Source organism: Phacochoerus africanus, chromosome 8 (genome assembly GCF_016906955.1).
Source record: "Phacochoerus africanus isolate WHEZ1 chromosome 8, ROS_Pafr_v1, whole genome shotgun sequence".
NCBI classification, from domain to species: domain Eukaryota; kingdom Metazoa; phylum Chordata; class Mammalia; order Artiodactyla; family Suidae; genus Phacochoerus; species Phacochoerus africanus.
Genome location: NC_062551.1, coordinates 82,901,096 through 82,920,366, shown reverse-complemented (window position 1 = coordinate 82,920,366; position 19,271 = coordinate 82,901,096). Strand labels below are relative to the sequence as shown.

General features: G+C 48.2%; 1 protein-coding gene across 1 annotated transcript in view; it reads left to right on the top strand.

Annotated features, from left to right (window-relative positions):
• Positions 1–19,271, top strand: part of PAQR7 (progestin and adipoQ receptor family member 7) — a 32,974-nt gene that overhangs the window by 944 nt on the left and 12,759 nt on the right. Inside the window, exons 2-3 of the mRNA XM_047792681.1 lie at positions 8,488–8,640; positions 10,184–10,324. The gene's annotated coding sequence lies outside the window, so the exon portion shown is untranslated. The remainder of the gene's footprint in view (positions 1–8,487; positions 8,641–10,183; positions 10,325–19,271) is intronic.

The window sequence follows — 19,271 nt, the reverse complement described above, 5'->3', positions numbered from 1 at the left end:
AGAAGCAGACGGGTTTTGGAAGGTGAAGTAACTTCCCCAAGCTCCCAAGCTGGTTGGGGTCTAACTTGGGCACTCTGGCTCTAGGCCCTGCATAGGGAGGGCACTCTGGCAGCTCGGCATCCCTCTCTTGTCCTGACCAATCCCCTCTGCCCCAGATTCAGCCAGTGCTGCCACTCTCAAAAAGGCAATTAGTGGAGTTCCCGTCGTGGCACAGTGGTTAACGAATCCGACTAGGAACCGTGGGGTTGCGGGTTCCATCCCCAGCCTTGCTCAGTGGGTTAAGGATCCAGCGTTGCCATGAACTGCGGTGTAGGTTGCAGACGCGGCTCGGATCCCACGTTGCTGTGGCTCTGGTGTAGACTGGTGACTACGGCTCCGATTGGACCCCTAGCCTGGGAATTTCCATATGCTACGAGAGCGGCCCTAGAAAAGGCAAAAAAAAAAAAAAAAGGCAATTAGTGACCATCACCTGGTATTCTGGGGAAGAGAGGTTTCATACCCCCCCCCCACCAGCCCTTTATAAAGCTGTTCTGTCCTACTGTGTGTATTTTTCTCCCAGTGGAGAGTTCTGATTTCTAGAGATGCTTTAACACCCTGGGTAACTCTGTCCTCCCAGATAATCACTTGGCTACCTGACTGGTTTCTGAATCACTCTTAAATGTGATTGGTTTGGGAACCACAAGAAGATAAGGCCAGGCTGCATTGGAGGAGCTTTCCCCTTTGGACGGGATGCTGCATTAGGTGCTCTGGAAATTCCCTTCCAAGTGCAAGATGGCTGTTGCAGTTAGATTACAGAACCCTGAGAGCAGGGACCATGTCTTGGCCATGGAGGACTCCTTCACTGAGCTGAACTTCAAGGCCCCAGAAATGGTGCTGGCCCTTCAGTCTCTTGCCCTCTGCCTCCTCCGCCTTTGACCAGATCAAACAGAAGGTCCACAGAGTCCCCGTGGCTGAGGCCTCTGCCAGTGGAAGCTGGTATTCTGTACTTAAGCAGCACAAGGAAGGTTATCAGACTTATTTTATACAGGTACCCAGGTTTGTAAAAGTTGTAGAGTTTCATGAACTCTAAAATGCAGCAGCCTCACCGGAGGGGCTCTCCCGGTGCGGTCAAGAGAAGTACCCTCCTGGAGTTCCTGTCATGGCTCAGCAGTTAACATCCATGAGGATGCAGGTTTGATCCCTGGCCTCACTCAGTGGGTTAAGGATCCAGCATTGCTGTGAGCTGTGGTGTAGTGTAGACGGCAGACTGGGCTCAGATCCCGCATTGCTGTGGGTTTGGCATAGGCCGGCGGCTACAGCTCTGATTCAACCCCTAGCCAGGAAAACCTCCAGATGCTATAGATGCGGCCCTAAAAAGACAAAAGGACCCCCCCCCCCCAAAAAAAGGCAGTACCTTCCCTATCTTTGGGCACCAGATCCTACTAGGGACAAGCAGGATGAGAAATGGATCCAAGGGGAGAAGAAACATAGGCAGGAGACTAGCCCGAGGCCCGTGGCCCTCACCGCAGAATGGTGGGTGCGAGGGTGGGCTGAGCCTCTGCGGAGCAGCCGCCCCTGGGCCCAGGCTTCCAACCTGTGGCCTCCCACTCCCCTTTCTGGTGAGAAGCTCCAGTATCACTGGGGTTGGGGAAGGCCTGCGGAGTTCTCTGCTAAGCCTAGGCTCCCTCTTAGGTGTTTTCACAGCTCTCTGTACTTCATGGCAGCAGCTGATAATTATTTTCATGATCTCCCCAGAACAGCCCTATGACATATCAGGCAAGAAATGAGGTAACTGAGACAGATTAGGGTATTTGCCCAAAGTGATGTAACTGGCCAGAGGTGGAATTAGGAATCAATCCCAAACTTTTAAACTCCTCGCTGTACTGCAGCCCATGTGTCACAAGTGAATTCATTATCAGACAGTTATTCACATATGTCTCCCTAGTTAGAAGGAAGGGTCCCCCAGAGCTGTGCCTGTCACATTCATCACTGGATTTCCAGCACCGAGCCTGGCATATGGTAGGAGGTTAATATGGGTCAAATCAAAGCATTATGGGTGGGTGGTGACTCCTCTGGGCACCTGCTTTGTTCTTGCCCTAGGTGGACCCCATGGAGAGTCAGCCCAGTTTTCTAGCAGCAAAGGCTGTCTCTGTCCTGGCTTTGCAGGCTGGCGTTGGAGGCGCCCAATCCTTAACAGCATACTCCTAGATCCAGAAGCACCAACTGGGGGGCCTGCAACCTGAGTCGCTCTGCAGGCATGCTGTCTTCAGGTCGTGCTCTGCTTTAAATTTTTACATTCGTTGATAATTCCACTGGAAAATATGATTTCAGGCTTATCTTGAAAAACCAGATCTGGCAACCTTGGGTTCAGAGTCCACACCCAGTCATAATCAGCAGACTCTGGGCAGATGCTGCCCCCTTGTGGTGGGATATGTGCCCTACAGCTCTCCTTCCTCTGGCCCACCCACTTTGGTCCTTAAATACAAGCTTGGAGTTAACAGTCCCTGAACAGAAGAACTTCACGTCCCTAGTCAGTCAAACTTTTTTGTTTAGGTCGAAAGTTCAATAAGTACAAAGGATATAGAAAAGAGACCCTCCCTCCTCCGATGGCCCCCAACTCCCCTCTCTGAGGGTCCCTGTGTCTCCTTCCACAGGCATGCTGCCCTACTATGATCACAGTCCCCAGACACTTGCAGGCATCTATTGCCGGTGAGACACAAGCTGAGTATCATAGGCACGTGGCACTTTTTCAAAATACAGAGAGTCAGGACCTTTGTCAGACCTTTGAGGTAGAATTTCTAAAATTGGAGTCCAGGTGTCTAGATTTTTCAAAAACCCACAGTGTTTTCTGTTCCCCAGCCAAGCAGAGACCTCTGTACTCAGAGGCAACATCCCAAACATAGGCCCCATTCTCCAGGCCCCCACAGTCTGGGGGAGGTAGGCCTGGAGCCCCAAACATCGAGGCTGCTGCTCAGAGTTGTGCAGCAGCCAGCATCCAGCCCAGGCCTAAAATTTGGCCAGACCCTCAAACCCAGGCCCACCCCACTGCAGAGAAGTAAGCGCCATTTTTAAATTTTCCATGTCAACCATTCAATATGAAGACAAGGAGACCTGTGTTGTGTTAGGGGCACAGATGGGGGCTCATCTGGTCCACTCCAGACCCAAGATGACTTCCTGTAGGAGGTGATGCTTGGGCCAAGTTTAGCACAGGGATTAGAAGCAAAGAAGTCACAACTGTACCCTGTACTTCTCTCTCTCAAGTTCACCCCACTCCATCCCCCATCTCATACTCCCTGTGCTTATCAGGGGCCACCAATGGGGACACTTTTTTATTTTTTTATTACTTAATGAATTTTATTACATTTGTAAGGGGGACACTTTTTAATAATGCACAGCAACAAGGCCCTGGGAGACAGACTAGGGTGGAAGGAATGGTCCATGCATAATTCAGATCAGGGTGCCTGGCTTGGGGCTGCTTGGGAGGCATGGGGGCCTCTCCGGAGACCTTCCACAAAGCCAGAGTCCACCTCTCAGCAACCCGAATCAATACCATGAAAGAGCAGTCCTGGGACAACTGCCAGTCCACAAAATGTGACTGGTATGCAATGAGATAAGTCTGGAAATTGAAAGTAAGCATTTAGAAACTTTCGTAACAATCCTACAAGGTCTGTTGAAGACTATTAAAGTTGAGGATAGTTTTCGGCATCTTTTTTTTTTCCATTTTATTTCCTAAAAACATTATTATAATATACATAACACAAAATGTACCATATTAACCATTTTTAAGTGTACAATTCAATGGCATGAAGTACATTCACAATGTTGTATAACCATGACCCCTATCTAGTGTACTTAGTTAATTTTACAAAAGTCTAATTCTTAGCAGATTAAAAAACATTGTTTTTAGTCTAAGAAGCAGTGACCTAAATCTTGACCTATAGGCTCCCCAAAGTCTTGATGTTTGGGGGGAAATAGGCACCTGATTACAGGGCTTGATTCATTGTTTAGTTTCATTTCCCTAAACTGTTGAGTAGAAATTTGCCTCAGAGAGCAGGGCTGCTGAGGCCTAGGCTCCCTGGGCTAGAGGTGTGGGGGATGGTAGGGAGGCAGGGGGGCATCGCGCTGCCTTGGGCTGGGGCAGGAGGTGGGGGTCTCTATGGGCAGGGCTGCCCTGTGCTCCTGAGGCCAGAAGGCCGGTGGAGAGGCAGCAGGGGTGTCTGGCAGGCTTTCCTCCTGACTCAGCTGGGGGAGGCTCTTGCTCAGAATTCCAGGAATGTCAGCTCCAGTTGGGAGGGTCCTCTGTGACCAGTGTCTTTCATCCTTGTTTAGAGGAAGAGCTTGAGGCCAGAGAGAGGATGGCCCAAGGTTACAGCCACTTAGTGTGGATCCTTTATCCAGGCCTTTCAATTCCCAGGCAGAAGTGGGGCAGAGTTTTTTTGGAGTCCCACAGAATGGGGTTCAATTTCTAGCACTCTTCGCTCTTCAAGGGGCCTTGGGCATCTGTACCCTCACCTGTGAAATGGGGATAATCCCTCTCAGGCTGGATGAGTATTGAGTCTGTGCTGGGTTTAGTGATGTGCCTAGCACAGGGCCTGGGCAGGACAATCAGCCCCCTGCCTCTCCCAGCTCTTCCTGCCCAGTGAGCCTCATCTCAGTCTGTTTGCCCTCCCTGTGGCTGAGGGGACAGAGGCGAGCAGACCCTCTCCCTCTGGACTGCAGGGACCAGGAAGCTCAGAATCCACCCCACTGGTCATCCCTTCACTCTTCTGCCAACTCTCTGGGCATCTTAGAGACATTTCTATCCTTTCTGGGGCTCATGATGTTTGTAAAATGAGGGAGTTGAACCAGAAGAATTTGAATCCACTTCGGGCAGCGTGTGCTAAAGTTCAGATGCTTTACATTTCTGTATCTTCTGTGGGAGCGTCAAACTCCCAGCAGGTCAGATTGGGCTGCCCCTGGGTTACCAGCCACCTGCCTCTGTCAGTCGTTGCCTCTTTGCACTTTCTCCTTCCTTCCTGTCTCTCTTTCCTCCTCCTGTTATGGCTAAGATCTTTTGAGCACTTAGCATTTAACATATTCATTCTTATTGAATCCTTAAAACATTCTTATAAATTAAGTATTCTTACTCTGTTTCCACTCGAGGAAACAGGTTCCGAGAGGTTACCGGCACCGACCCCATGGCTGGTTAGTGGCTGAGCCAGCAGAGGGCGCTCTCAACATCATTCCCAAGATGGTCAGGTCACTTTCTGGCTCAATATGGTACCTGTCTGAACTCACCTCCTCCCTCCTGTCTCTCCCAAATAGGCTCTCACGACCAGCCAGAGACCCTCCGCCGGCAGGATCACTTGGGGAGTCAGGGAGGAGGGTTTGGATGTTGGTGGAAAGATGATCGCCAGTTGGTTCCAGTTTCTGACTTGTATCTCGAGTATCATGTCCCCTATCTCCAATCTCCTTCCTCTTCTTTCTCTTTACATGTTCAAGGGCTGGAAGGACCCCCAAGGGGACACCCAAAACCAGCCCCTTCGTTCATTCATTTATTCACTGAACAAATACTGAATCTTCCTACATACCAGACACAGGGTTAGGCCCTGGGGATACGACTCTGCACGAAATAGATATGGATAAAAAGCGTTGCCTGCCGTGTCAATAAACAAAGGATGCTGCAGCCATCACGCCCCTGCAGCTGCCTCCTATGGTGAAGCCTAAGGGAACTCAGGATGGGAAAGAACGGGATACTGGCCCTAGATAGCTAAGGCCTATCAAAGGGATGATTTTCAGACTCTTGCATCTTCCCATACATAAAGAAATTCATTAACCTGAGATACATAGTGTTCTTTAATTAACATTAACCTTTGAAGTTCTGACTACCTGGTTTTTGTTACAAAACTCCTATATATCCTGGCTCCTCCCTTACTCTTGGGAGCTGTCCCTCTGAGCTATTTGAAAGGCTGCCTCCCAGGCTTGAAGTCCTTAGAGACTCTGTCGGATAAAACATAATTCTCGGGAGTTCCAAATCTGACTAGTATCCCTGAGGACGCAGGTTTGATTCCTGGCCTCGCTCAGTGGGTTAAGGATCCAACATGGCCGTGAGCTGTGGTGTAGGTCAGGTGGTGCAGACACGGCTCGGATCTGGTGTTGCTGTGGCTGTGGGGTAGGCCAGCGGCTACAGCTCTAATTTGACCCTAGCCTGGGAACCTCATATGCCATGGGTGTGGTCCTAAAAAGAGAAACAACCCCCCCAAAAAATCATAACTCTCCACCTTTTGGTTGTGCTTTTTTTTTTTCAGTCAATGCAGACAAGGTCTCTACCTTCATGAGCTTACATTCTGGTGGAGAAAGACAGCAGAGACGGTTATGAGGAGCGCGTGGAGAAAATGAAAGGGGTCATGTAATAGGCAGTGACTGTGACAAGGCGTGAGGGGTCTCCGCAGATACGTGAGGTGGGGGGAGGCAGAGGAGGCAGTGCACTCCTGGCAGAGGAAACAGTGCAAAGGCCCAAAGGTAGGACCCAGCAGGTGTGAGGAAAGAGCGCACACGGTCCTCGGGGCTGGATGGGTGAGCGGGGGCCTGGTGCGAGCAAAGTGGTCTGGGGTCGGGGGGAGGCCCAGCTGTGCCAGCCTGTGGGCCAGGACGGGGTTGCATTATATTCTGTGTGTGACATGAAGCCTCTAGGGCCTCTAGCGGGGAGTGGTGTGATGGGACTATGTTTGGGCAGGATCCTTCAGCCGCCGTAAGCAGGGATGTAACGGGAGCAGGGATGCAGGAGGGAAAGTTAAGGGTAGTTTGGACCAAGGTGAGGTCAATGGGACCAAGAGATAAGGTCTGATTCAGCATCGATGTCACCATGGAGCCAATAGAATGTTGACAGGCTGGATGTGGGCAGTGGGGTGAGGGATGACCCCCGGGTTTTTCACTCGGGCAGCTGAGTGGAGGCGTCATCTACTCCAGGGAAGAAGTCTGAAGGAGTTCCCATCAGGGCTCAGCGGTAAGAACCCGATGAATATCCATGAAGATGCATTCGGTCCCTGGCCTCGCTCAGTGGGTCGGGGATCCTGTGTTGCCCGGAGCTGTAGTGTAGGTTGCAGACACGGCTCGGATCTGGCGTTGCTGTGGCTGTGGTGTAGGCCAGCAGCTGAAGCTCCGACTCAGCCCCTAGCCTGGGAGCGTCCATAGGCTGTGGGTGTGGCCCTAAAAAAAGAAAAGAAAAGAAAAGAAAACAAAAAAAAAAAAGAAAGAAGGGAGGGAGAAGCAATGACTGCATTTCGCCATCATGGCAGACCTTCCCGGCCGCCCTCTCAGTATCCATTCTCTCCTTCCTTGTCACCAAAGCCTGACAGGCTTTTCTTTAAGAATGGATTTTTTGGGAGTTCCCGTCGTGGTGCAGTGGTTAACGAATCCGACTAGGAACCATGAGGTTGCGGGTTCGGTCCCTGCCCTTGCTCAGTGGGTTTTAACGATCCAGCATTGCCATGAGCTGTGGTGTAGGTTGCAGATGCGGCTCGGATTCCGGTGTTACTGTGGCTCTGGCGTTAGACCCCTAGCCTGGGAACCTCCATATGCCAAGGGAGTGGCCCTAGAAAAGGCAAATAGACAAAAACAAACAAAAAAACAAACCCTAAGAACCAACATATCTCTTTTTACTTTGGCTATTAGGAATCTCAAATCTAAATTTAACACTTAATTGAATAATATTCTATCTGACATTTAAAATTTAATTTTACCCTCCACTTTATTTCTGATCTTCATTTTTTAGTTTACTTATTCTGTGCTAAAGCATCTTTTTAAAATAGGAAGTCATCTCATACTCTTTTTGCCTTTTCCATCTTAACATGACCCTCATGTTAAGTGTCCCATAAATTTCTCATAAGTCACTTGTAAATTTTGTAGTCTCAGGTGGGACAGCAAAACTAGCATGAATTTCTTTAGCTCCTTACAATTTCATGGATAGAAGATTCTATCAACCTCTCTCCTTACTTAGTTCACAACTTTCACCCTTTCATTTAAAGGAAGCCCTTTACACTTTTCTTTGGCATATCCGAATTGCCAGCATCACTGCTCTCGAACTTTGGGGCCATTATTAAGTAAAATAAGTGTCCCTTGAACTCAAGCACTGTTACTGAGTGAGTAATGGGCAGGATATGCTGGACAAAGGGATGATTCTCGGCCTGAGAAGGACGAAGTGGGACCGCATGAGATTTCATCACGTGACTCAGAACAGTGCACAGGTGAAACTTGTGAATGGTTTATTTTTGTCAATTTCTGTTTTATATTTTCCAATCACAGTTGTCATGGGTAACTGAAACCCAGGAAAGGGAAACTGTGAATAACGGGGAACTATTGTACTTACTGTTCCCCTGATAATCACTCAAATGTTGCCTTATCCACAGCAAGGCCTTCCCTGGTCACCCTCCCAAAAACAGCCACCTCCCTGCCCCCATGTCACACCCTTTTCCTTACCCTGCCTCATTGTATTCACAGCCTCCATATATATTCTCTTTCTCCCATTAGGAGACCCGTGTCGGTCTGTAGTGTCCTGAGTCTGTCCTGTCCTGGCCCTAACACCTGGAAAAGGGCCCAGCACACACTAAGTGAAGTGCTCCATGAATCCTTGTTGAAGGAAGACAGCTGGACCACTGATGAAGTCTGTGTGGCCCAAAACAGGTGTGTGTCCCCCCACCCCCATTGCCATGACCTTTATCTGTGTCCAGCTCTGAGGCACCCCATCTCCTACCAGCTGTCAGAGGGAGAGTGGAAATTTCCATTTGAAGCTGGAATGTTAGCCATGTTCCTTTAGCTGGGCTGGAGGGGCTACAAGGAAATTTTCATGAACTGCGTCTGGCAGCCTGATGGAGTGGGTGGGGAGTCCAGGGAAGGCCAGGGGTGTCGTGGACCTTGGCACCTGCCCCCGGCCCAGACCGGAGAGCAACATCCCTATCTGCAGATCAGGAACCCCACCTGGGCTGCTCTCACATGAGGAGGTCCAGCCTGCCAGGGCCTGGGGGGGTCCTCCAACCCTGGAGCCAGGGTGATCTTTAGCCATCATCAAGTTTAAGACTTTCCTTTTCTTTCCTTTCTTTTCTTTTCTTTTTTTTTAGGGCCACAACTGTGGCGTATGGAAGTTCCCAGGCTAGGGGGCAAATCAGAACTTCAGCTGGAGCCAATGCCAGATCTGAGCCACATCCAAGACTTACACTGCAGCTGGTGGCAGCTCGGGATCCTTAACCCACTGAGCAAGGCCAGGGATCGAACCCGCAACCTCATGGTTCCTAGTCAGATTCATTAACCGCTGAGCCATGACGGGAACATGTCAGATTCTTTTTTTTTTTTTTTTTTTGTCTTTTTGCCATTTCTTTGGGCCGCTCCCGTGGCATATGGAGGTTCCCAGGCTAGGGGTCGAATCGGAGCTGTAGCTACTGGCCTACGCCAGAGCCACAGCAATGCAGGATCCAAGCCGTGTCTGCGACCTACACCACAGCTCACGGCAACACCGGATCATCAACCCACTGAGCAAGGGCAGGGACCGAACCCTCAACCTCATGGTTCCTAGTCAGATTCGTTAACCACTGCGCCACAACGGGAACTCCACATGTCAGATTCTTAACCTGCAGAGCTGCAATGGGAACTCTGGGCCCTACCTTTTCAAGATGGAGAAACTGAGGCCCAGAGAGGAGAGGCGATTTGTCCCAGGTCGCACAGAAAGTTAGTGATAGACCATGGACTCCAAAGCACTGCACTGCCTGGGTCTTTGCTTCTCTTCTTTTCCATTCCTTCCCTCCCTCCTGCCTTTCCCTCGCACAGTCCCCCAGCTAAGCTTTCCCAAGGGCCACTTTGGGCCAGCCCAGTGCCCCGGGCCCTGAGCTCCCTGCCCTGGAACCTCAGGCCTTGAGGCTGTGTCCTTGCCACTTCCTCCTATGAAACTTCCAGAGCTCCCTGCCCCTCTGCCCCATGCCCTGTCCCTGGCACCAACTTTGCTACACATTTGAAAATCCCGATGCCCTGCTTGCTCCCCATATCCTTTAGATCCGAAGGTCTAGGGATGGGGTCCAGGCAGCATTATTTCTTTTAAAGATCTGGGTGATTCCATTCAGTAACTGTTTTGGCCTTGATAAACATCGCCTCCACTTCCTGTCTTTTGGCCCCCAGACTGAAGATTACCTGGCAATTTCTTCTTCTTCTTCTTCTTCTTTTTTTTTTTTTTTTCTAGATCTGCTTTCTGGATGCATGGACCTGAGCCTCAGGCAGACCTCAGCTGAGCAAATCCTTCTCTGTCCTGCTTCTTCCCTTTTCCCAGCGGGGCTTCCAATCTGACAAGACTGCATGGTCTGACCTGCCTCACCACCACCAGGTACTCATTAAATATTTGCTGTTAATGATGGCGGTGACCTCAGTCTAGCCAAAAAGGATCTTTGACCTGGAAGAGAGAAAAGAGCTCTGGTGTCAGGCAAACCTGGAGTCTTATTCTAGCCAGTTCTGTTTGCTGTTTCTGGGTCTTTGTTTACTCAGCTATGAGGCAGGGGTTGAGCAGGGGGTGAAAATATCTACCTGGTAGTTTGCTGTAAAACCCAAAGATACTACCTATTGTAGGTAAAGGGCCCAGCAGCTTCCCAATCTGTTTCCCTGGGAAGAGGCTGCTCTTGTCCAGATGGTGGGGAATGGTGACTGTTTGCATGGGTGGGAAGTGGAGCCTTAGGAAAGAAGGTGGCTGTGAGCCTTGGGACAAGGACCCTGCCCAGGGGGGCTTCTTCCCAGGGCAAGGCACCTGCAGCAGAGAGGTGCATGGGGGGCTCAGAAGTGGAGGGGTGGTGGGGGGGGGGTCATACGGGATCAGCTGGAGAGTGCCACCTCCCTGCCTGGGGTGCAGTGTGAAGTGCCCGGTGGGGCTTTCTCTTGGGAACCCACAAAAGCACCCCATGAGGATAGAATTTTCATCTGTGTACCTGCCATGCTCCTAAGCACCAAAGCTCAATTACAACCACACCAGACAAAGACAACTTGTTCTACTTCTATCTCTTCCTCTGAGCTATCAGAGGGGAGAAGCTTTAGACTGAATAGAATATGGAAATTTTAATGGAAAACAGGACTGGGCTTTTTGAGACCTGGACAATGAGACCCAAGAGGGAAACAGGCCACAGGAGCAGCTCAAGCAGGAGCAAGGTGTTCAGAGAAATTAAGGGGGCCCCTGCAAGAATGAACCAGGGGGCTGCCCTGTGCCAGGCAGAGTCCGGCTCCTTCAGTGACTGGCTCCCCTGGTGTTCGTACTGTGAAGCCAGAACGTGCTGGGCATTGATGGAACTGCTGCCAGATTCCTATGCCGCCTTGGCAAGGCCCTTTGTTTCTCTGAGCCTCAGTTCCCCTAGCTGTGAACTGCCTGCTTTTATTTATTTTTTTATTTTTTGTCTTTTTAGGGCCACACCTGCAGCATATAGGGATTCCCAGGCTAGGGGTCAAATCCGAGCTGTAGCCACTGGCCTCCACCACAGCCACAGCAACACCAGATCCAAGCCCTATCTGCAACCTACACCACAGCTCACAGCAATGTGGATCCTTAACCCACTGAGCAAGACCAGGGATCGAAACTGTCATCATGGATGCTAGTCAGAATCATTTCTGCTGAGCCATGATGGGAACTCCTGAACTGCCTGTTTTTACTTTATTTTATTTTTGTTTGTCTTTTTGCCTTTTTCTAGGACTGCACCCATGGCATATGGAAGTTTCCAGGCTAGGGGTCTAATCGGAGCTGTAGCCGCCGGCCTATGCCAGAGCCACAACAACGCAGGATCCGAGCTGCGTCTGTGACCTACACTACAGCTCACCACAATGCCGGAATCTTTAACCCACTGAGCAAGGCCAGGGATCGAATCCGCAACCTCGTGGTTCCTAGTCGGATTCATTAACCACTGAGCCACAATGGGAACTCTGTGAACTGCCTCTTTTTAAAGGGCCCTGCCAGATTTTGCCAGACTGTAAAAAGATATGAGATCTCTTAGTTGCAAGCAGGAAAATGTGTCCTGAGACCAAAGCCTGAAACAAATTCTGGTGGGCCTCAGCAAGTCAGGTAGCAAGCTGAAAATTGATCTCTGAGAGTGAGGAAATTTAAAAAAAGATCAATGTATTGTTTAGGTTTTAATTGCAATGTTATTTGTAATAATTTTATTGACATAATTTACATCCTCAAAATTTACCCATTAAGAGTATAAGTCAGTGACTTTTAGTGAGTGTACAGAGTTGTACAACCATCACCACAACATAATTTTATTTATTTAGTCTTTTTAGGGCCTGAAGGTTCGCAGGCTAGGGGTCGAATCAGAACTGTAGCCACTGGCCTGCGGCACAGCCACAGCAACACCAGATCTGAGTCGCGTCTGCAACCTACACCACAGCTCATGGCAATGCCGGATCTTTAGCCCACTGAGCAAGGCCAGGGATGGAACCTTCGTCCTCATGGATACTAGTCAGATTCATTTCTGCTGAGCCACGACGGGAACTCCACTTAATTTTAGAACATTCAATCATCCAAAGAGATCATTCATGCCTGTTCCTACCCCCAGTCCTGGCACCACTAATCTGCTCTTCTGTCTTATAGATTTCCCTTTTCTGGCAATTCTATTTCATATAAATGGAATTGTGTGGTTTTTGCATCTGGCTTCTTTCACTGAGCATAGTGTTTCTGAGACTCATCCATACGGTAGGATGGATCAGTACTTCAATCTTTTTTATGGCCAAACAACATTCTATTGTATGCATATACTTCATTTCACTTGTTTTTTCATCATCAATAGATGTTTGGGTTGTTTCCACCTTTGGGGCTATTATGAATAATCCTTCAAACATTTGTGTTTAGGTGTTTGTGTGGACATATGTTTTCAATTTGCTCAAGCAGACTCCTGGGAGTGGAATTGCTAGCCCATAGGACAAGTCTATGTTACTTCTTTGAGGAGCTGCCATATTGTTTTCCAAAGTGGCTGTATCATTTTTACAGTCCCCTCAACAGTATATGAGCAGTGTTCCAATTTCTTCACTTCCTTGGCCCCTGTTACCTCTTTTTAATTATAGCCATTCTAGAGGGTGTGAAGTAGTAACTCACTGTGGTTTGGATTTGCATTCCTGTAATGACTAAAGTTCCTGAGCATCTTTTCATTGCTTATTGGCCATTCATAAATCCTCTCTGGTGAAATATTCAGATAATTTGCTCATTTAAAAATTAACTTATTGAGGAGTTCCCGACGTGGTGCAGCAGAAACGAATCTGACTAGGAACCATGAGGTTGCAGGCTCAATCCCTGGCCTCACTCAGTGGGTTAAGGATCCAGCATTGCCGTGAGCTGTGGTGTAGGTTGAAGACGCAGCTCGGATCTGGCATTGCTGTGGCTGCAGCGTAGGCCGGCAGCTGTAGCTCCGATTAGACCCCTAGCCTGGGAACCTCCATATGCCACTGGTGTGGCCCTAAAAAAAAAAAAAATTGACTTATTGAGACTTCCTGCTGTGGTGCAGTAGGCAAGCTGATCCTGCTGCTATTGCATAGGTTGCAGACGTGGCTCAGATCTGGTGTTGCCATGGCTGTGGCATAGGCCTCAGCTACAGCTCCAATTTGACCTCCTAGCCCAGGAACTTCCATATGCCACAGTGTAGCAAAAAAAAATTATTTTTTAATTGAGTTGTAAGAGTTCTTTATATATTCTAGATACAAGTTCTTTAGCAGATACATGATATTTGGGAATGTTTTTATCCCAGTCTGAGTTGCCTTTTTCAAGGGAATTTATCATAATGTAAGAGTTTATTTTTGGACTCTCAATTCTATTCCATTGATCTATATATCTGTTCTTATGCTAGTACATGTGTTTTGGTTACATGGTTTGGTAGTATTTTTTTTGTTTTTCTTATCTATTTTTTGATAATGTGTGTATATGTATTTATATAAATATTATATGTAATATAATATATAATATAATAATTACATATTATGTATATATGTAGTATATATTTTTAAAATTAGGGCTGCACCATGGCATATGTAAGTTCCCAGGCTAGGGTCAAACTGGAGCTGCAGCTGCTGGCCTCCACCATAGCGACAGCAACACCAAGTCTGAGCTGCATCTGCAACCTACACTGCAGCTTACAGCAATGCTGGATCCCTAACCCACTGAGGGGGGCCAGGGATCCAACTGACACTAGTTGGGTTCGTTATTGCTGAGCTACAACGAGAACTCCTTGACAGTATATTTTGAAACCTATTCTTATGCCAGTATTATAGTGTTTTGGCTATATGGGCTGATAATATGTTTTGAAATAGTAAAGTATAAATCCTCCTCTTTGTTCTTCTTTTTCAGAATTGTTTTGCTTATTTTATGTCCAATGTATTTTTATAATTTAGGATCAGATTTGGAGGCTGGATCAGGATCAGCTTGCCAATTTCAGCAAAAAAAAAAAAAAAATGTACTGGGAGCTTGATAGGAATTGAACTGAGTATATAGGTCAACTTGGGGGAAACTACTATCTTGACAATATTGAGTTTTTCTTTTTTTTTTTGTCTTTTCTAGGGCCGCTTCCCACGGCATATGGAGGTTCCCAGGCTAGGGGTCTAATCAGAGCTGTAGCCACAGGCCTACGCCAGAGCCACAGCAACGCAGGATCCAAGCCGTGTCTGTGACCTACACCACAGCTCACAGCAACACCGGGTCCTTAACCCACTGAGCAAGGCCAAGGATCGAACCTGCAACCTCATGGTTCCTAGTCGGATTCGTGAACCACTGCACCACAATGGCAACTCCAATATTGAGTTTTTCAGTCCATGACCCTAAACTGTCTCTCCATATATTTATATCTTTTACAATTCCTTTCAGCAATATTTTGTAGATTTCATTATATGTCTTGCACTATTTTTATTTCTCAATACTTCTTTTTTTTTTTTTCTTTCCTTTTTCAGCCACACCCACAGCATATGGAAGTTTCCGGGCTAGGAGTTGAATTGGAAGCTGCAGCTGAGGCCTACGCTACAGTCTCACCAGATCTGAGCCGCATCTGCAACCTGTGCTGCAGCTTCAGCAACGCCAGATCCTAACCTGAAGTGAGTATGAGGAGGAGTAGAGACACTGCCAACTGACATGTAGAATGAACAAGAATACAACCTGATTTAAACTACCGAGGTGGTGGTGTTGTTACTGTGGCATAACCTAGCTCATCCTGACTAGTATATGGATGCATGTCGAAAAAGATGAATGAAACCCAAGAGCAGGATGTTCAATTCTGTCTCCTCAAAAACTCTGAAAAATAATGTCTGAAAATGGACTGCAAAAGGAAGGAAGTGAGGAGATTCAAGGCAGCTAGATTGTTAGAAGCGGGGATTGTGGGCGAATTGTTCCTCTTTTGGCATCCTGGACCCAATTCCAATATCTGTGTGAACTGAGGAGAGGGGACTCCCACACCAGACCAAGCGACCCTCAAACACCAGCAGGGTTTCTGAGAATTCAACTCAATTCTGACAGCATCAGATTCCACAGGTTAAGGGCTCAGTCCTAGAAAACAACACCTCTTCCCCACTTCAGATGCCAGTCACAAGCCTAGATTATCATCTCTGCTTCTGATCAACCAGCTGTAGGTCAGAGGTTCCAGTGGCCCGCCTCCTTGGGTTTGATTAATTTGCTAGGGTGGTTCATGGGACTCAGGGAAATACTTATATTTACCAGCTCATTATAAGATATGATAAAGGATATAGAGGAACAGCCAGATGAAGAGAAGCAGAGAGTGAAAACTGAAAACCCCAATCTTCTAATTATGACTTGGTCTTTCTGGTTACAAGTCCCTGCCCAGGAGCCAACCCAGAGTTACTTCAATAGAAAAGATCAGGCTCCTGGTATTCTTATCACTTAGGAATTTATGAGGATTTTAGGGACCCTATATCAGGAATGGGTTCAAAGGCGAATATTAGAACAAGAGATGGGGAGTTCCTGCTATGGCCCAGCAGTAACAAACCTGACTGGTATCCATGAGAATGTGGGTTCAATCCCTGGCCTTGCTCAGTGGATTAAGGATCTGATGTTGATGTGAGCTGCAGTGTAGGTCGCAGACACGGCTCGGATCCTGCATTGCTATGGCTATGGTGTTGGCCGGGAGTTGTAGCCTGAGAACTTCCATATGCCATGGTTGTGGCCTTAAAAAGAAAAGGAAAAAAAAAAAAAGAGTTCAACATCTCTGTGGTAGCCTGCCTCCAGGATGGTACCCAATAACCTTTTGCATGGTTAAATGATAATGTATTCATGTTCTTTCTGCTCACTAACCCCCAGGTCAGCCAATCTGACCAACACCAGAGCGTGAGGGCTGCTCCTCAGGTGTTAACTGTCTGCATTTCTAGTCTGTACCGAAGCTGGCAGCTGAACTGCAGCTTCCAAGAGAGCCCTGAGGCCAGAAAGTGGAGGCAGGCCTGGCGGGTCTTTGGAGTGGGGCTCAGGTCAGCACATTTGGAACTGTCTGCCACTGCTGGGGCAGAAATTTGAGGTGGTGTGACCTGGGCCACTCACGTGTGCCACACGGAGGTAGCCACCGCAGGGCCTCCCATCTGCTGATCCCTTGCCTCCCTTGCTGAGAGCAGAGTGTATCCACCAGCCAGTGGCTTACAACGCACCTCCCCGGTCCCAAGACATCCCAGGACACCTCCAGCCTCTTTCAGCTGAGGCCTCATGGGCTGGATCTAAGGCTGCCCCTGGCCACCTCTCTCCTGTGGCCCAGTTCTGGTCTGGGGGCAGCACAGACCAGTGGCCGGCTTACCTACAGGTGCAGTTCCCTCCCACCACTGCCCTCTTCTCTGCTGCTACTAATCTCTTTGGGATTCGTGGGCGAGAGTCAGGTACCAGGCCACGGAGTCCCAGGGGATGCCCACCACCTCTCTGACTGTCTCCCTGAAGTCCCTTCACGAGGCCTGAAGTGAGAGGAAAGCCACCCCATCCCACCCCACTCTCTCCAGAGAAAACCCTCTCTCTAATCTCCAACTTCATTCTCTGTACTGTCTTCAGGATAAAGCCCTCCCACTGTGGTGAGGCTCTCTACATTCTAGCCCCTCCCTACCTTTCTAATGTTACCTGCTGCCACCAGGTCCCCTATATTCCAGCTCTAGAACATGACGGCTCGAAATCTACCCCACCACTCATACCTCTGCACCTTTGCACATGCTTTTCCTTCTGCCAGTTCTTTCCCCCTCCTCATGGCTTGATGAACTTCTCATCCTGTAAGACTCACTCCAAGTGGAATCTCTGTAGGAAATCAGTCCCTCCTGCATTGCACTCCCAATGCGCTGGGGCAGGGTTGAGATTGTGGTCTTAAATCAGCTTCCCTGGATATGAATCCTGGCTTTGTTACATGTAGGAGTCAGGAATTGCTTCAATGACGCTGTGTAACAAACCATCTCGAAATTTGGGGGCTCACAGTAAGGCTTTATTTTTCTCATCTATTGGCAAAGCGAAGGAGTAAAGGGTTGAAAGAGAGTGATAGTTGGCATTTATGGAACAGTCACTCTATGCCAGCAGTGTGAGCAGGTCACATGTTATTATTTCATTTACTCCTCATACCAGTCTTATATAGTGGATATTATTAAACTATTTTAAAAGAGTGGAGGATGGGAGTTCCTGTCGTGGCTCAGTGGTTAACGAATCTGACTAGGAACAATGAGGTTGCTGGTTCGATCCCTGGTCTCGCTCAGTGGGTTAAGGATCTGGTGTTGCTGTGAGCTGTGGTGTAGGTTGCAGACGTGGCTCGGATCCTGCATTGCTCTGGCGTAGGCCAGTGGCTACAGCTCCGATTCCACCCCTAGCCTGGCAACCTCCATATACCATGGGAGCAGCCCAAGAAATGGCAAAAATAAATAAATAAATAAAATAAATAAATTAAATTAACAAAATAAATAAATAAAATAAAATAAAGTAAAAGAGTGGAGGAGATAGAGGTCCAGAGAGGTTATAACTTGCTGGTAAGTGGTAGAGCTAAGATGTGAACCCAGGCAAAATACACTTAAGTGCTTCACTGCTTTGCCACCTTCAATGAATGGCTCCACCTGTTTTGTTTAAGAATGTGTTCCAGACAGCTCGGGCTTCCCTATCCATCTTTCTCTTACTCTGAGTCTTCTTAAGTTCTTCCTGATGGTCTTCCACCTCAGACCTTGACTTCTGAGGGCTTTGCCTCCTTAGGTCTGCCCAGAAACCCAGTTTCCCTGGAGACTCTGTTCCTCCAAGGGCTGTACTTGGCACCTGGGAGGGCAGCTGGGTGGTACACAGGTTACTGGGTAGGTTTCCCCTTCCAGGGTTTGGACTCACTAGGCCTCACCTAGGTGCCTGCACTGGGGGAGGGCAGGGAAAGGAGGTGTCCTTGGTTGCCCTGCTGTCACCCTGCCTGGGCTGAGAAAGGACTTGGAGCAGAGCAGGACAGGGAAGGAAGTGTCCCAGCCCCACAGTTTCGCTCTTTGATACCAGTACTATGTAGCAGATAAGGGCTGGGCTTGGAGCCAGGCCTGCCACTAGTCAACGGGTTGGCTTTGGGCAAGTAGCATCCTCTTGAGTCTGCTTCCTCATCCACAAACTGAGATAATGACCAAACCCCCATTCATGGGCCTGCAGCGCATCTAACAGGCTTTGCACATGGCATGTGTTCCATAAGTGATTCCTGTTCTTACTTTTATTGTTTTTATTATTCACCTCTCAAATATCCAGGGCAGAGTTTCAACGGTTGTTTTTTCTCCCCCAAGCACACCTCCAGGTCCATTTCCCAGAGCCTGAATACACTGGGAGCTATGTGACCCGGAATACATCATTTCTCCTCATTAGGCTTCAGTTTTTCCACCTGTAAAATGGGGGTCATCACATGCACCATGAAATAATGCTTGAGGCCAAATGAGATTATATAAGAGACCCATGTCCCCTTTCTGAGCCTCAGTTTGCCAATTTGTGAAATGGGTGAATATAGCTGTCTGGATCAAAGAAGGTAACCATGGCAACCATCTAGTACGTGGCTCTACAGGACAAGAGCTTAATAAACACCTTAAAAATACACCTTTAAAAATAAGCCTTGGAGGAGTTCCTGTTGTGCCTCAGTGGTCCATCTCTATAATGTCCTTACTTGTTTTCATTTCCTACACCCTACCTGTTCTAAGGGATTGCATTTTCCGTGCCATGTTTCCTATCCACACGGATAATAGCGATTTAAGCAATTCTTATATGTTTGCCTGAACCCGTTGAAGTAAAGACCTGTTACATCCTATTACAAGTATGTATGTTTTGTTATAATAAATGGGAGTTCCCGTTGTGGCGCAGT